The sequence below is a fragment of the Embiotoca jacksoni genome, unplaced genomic scaffold (assembly GCF_022577435.1).
Source record: "Embiotoca jacksoni isolate LCO1_2020_lvr unplaced genomic scaffold, fEmbJac1.0.p SCAF_69, whole genome shotgun sequence".
In the NCBI taxonomy this organism is placed as follows: Eukaryota; Metazoa; Chordata; class Actinopteri; family Embiotocidae; genus Embiotoca; species Embiotoca jacksoni.
The window spans coordinates 807,202-809,218 of record NW_027185424.1 but is presented as its reverse complement, the minus strand read 5'-3'; the positions used below and the strand labels follow the sequence as shown (position 1 = coordinate 809,218).

At 57.8% G+C, this 2,017-nt stretch overlaps 1 protein-coding gene across 1 annotated transcript in view; it reads right to left on the bottom strand.

Moving 5' to 3' along the window:
* Nucleotides 1–1,735, bottom strand: part of pdxdc1 (pyridoxal-dependent decarboxylase domain containing 1) — a 30,005-nt gene extending 28,270 nt beyond the window's left edge. Inside the window, exon 1 of the mRNA XM_069175677.1 lies at nt 1,592–1,735. The gene's annotated coding sequence lies outside the window, so the exon portion shown is untranslated. The remainder of the gene's footprint in view (nt 1–1,591) is intronic.
* Between the last annotated feature and the right edge of the window lie 282 nt (nt 1,736–2,017).

The window sequence follows — 2,017 nt, the reverse complement described above, 5'->3', positions numbered from 1 at the left end:
GACCCGTGGACCAGTGGACCCGTGGACCAGTGGACCAGTGGACCCGTGGACCAGTGGACCAGTGGACCCTCGGACCCGTGGACCAGTGGACCCGTGGACCAGTGGACCAGTGGACCAGTGGACCCTCGGACCCGTGGACCAGTGGACCCGTGGACCAGTTGACCCGTGGACCCGTGGACCAGTGGACCCGTGGACCAGTGGACCCTCGGACCCGTGGACCAGTGGACCAGTGGACCCGTGGACCAGTGGACCAGTTGGACCCGTGGACCAGTGGACCCTCGGACCCGTGGACCAGTGGACCCGTGGACCCTCGGACCCGTGGACCCTCGGACCCGTGGACCAGTGGACCTGTGGACCCTCGGACCCGTGGACCCGTGGACCAGTGGACCCGTGGACCAGTTGACCCGTGGACCCTCGGACCCGTGGACCCGTGGACCAGTGGACCAGTGGACCCGTGGACCCGTGGACCCTCGGACCCGTGGACCCGTGGACCAGTGGACCCGTTGACCAGTGGACCCGTGGACCCTCAGACCCGTGGACCAGTGGACCAGTGGACCCGTGGATCCGTGGACCCGTGGACCAGTGGACCAGTTGACCCTCGGACCAGTGGACCAGTGGACCCTCGGACCCGTGGACCAGTGGACCCTTAGACCCATGGACCAGTGGACCCTCGGACCCGTGGACCAGTGGACCAGTGGACCCATGGACCAGTTGACCCGTGGACCAGTTGACCCGTGGACCAGTGGACCCTCAGACCCGTGGACCCTCGGACCCGTGGACCAGTGGACCCATGGACCAGTGGACCAGTTGACCCTCGGACCAGTGGACCCTCAGACCCGTGGACCCTCGGACCCGTGGACCAGTGGACCAGTGGACCCATGGACCAGTGGACCAGTTGACCCTTGGACCAGTGGACCCTCGGACCCTCGGACCCGTGGACCAGTGGACCCTCGGACCCGTGGACCAGTGGACCCGTGGACCAGTGGACCAGTTGACCCTCGGACCAGTGGACCCGTGGACCAGTGGACCCGTAGATCTGTGGACCAGTGGACCCGTAGATCTGTGGACCCGTGGACCAGTGGACCAGTTGACCCTCGGACCAGTGGACCCGTGGACCAGTGGACCCGTAGATCTGTGGACCAGTGGACCCGTAGATCCGTGGACCCGCCCCTGCCTTCATATTATGATGATCCTCAGTGGATGGTACACCTGTCACTCTTATTATCACCTGCAAGAGGATTGTACCATTATTCCAGTTTCAGTGCCTGTTTTAACCTTTTATTTCTAGTATTACTGTTTCTTATCATCACGTCATGTTTTTATCTCATATGGCAGGTGTCATGTTACGAGGAGGGATCGAAGCAGCCGTCCATCATCTGTCTGTTCCTTCAGACACATCAGTGATGTCATCATCTGTCTGTTCCTTCAGACACATCAGTGATGTCATCATCTGTCTGTTCCTTCAGACACATCAGTGATGTCATCATCTGCTCTGCTTCACTTTAAAACCGTGTCGTTGCCGTACAACAACACGAGCTAAGCAGCACGCACGCTGTTCCACACAGTTCACCGAGCTCCCTCCGTCACTTACCTTTGACTGACAGCCTGGCTGGCTCTGCGGTCCGTGCTGACAATTTGTGGCCCAAAAACCCGCCTCGCTGATGATTTCGACGCGTATTTACTGCTTATTTCTTTCTCTGTGTCGCACGCACACAACCGGAGTTTACTTCCTGGACCAGTCGCGCGACGTACGTTCCACGCTGGCAGCGCTGACGTCACGCTCTGCCACAGGACTGGCCATTCAGGTGTTGTTGACTGATGACGACAGCGGATATTTTTTTAGTATTACTTTATTTTAGTGAATAGGGACAAAAAGATACAACTCGTGAATAACCACAACCATTGCAGAGATGTGCTTTCTTATTATAGGAAATAGCTTCAGTATAAATGCTTATTTACATTTATTTACTGTCAATTTATTCACTTTCTAACGTGCATTAGCTGCGTCAGGACGTCC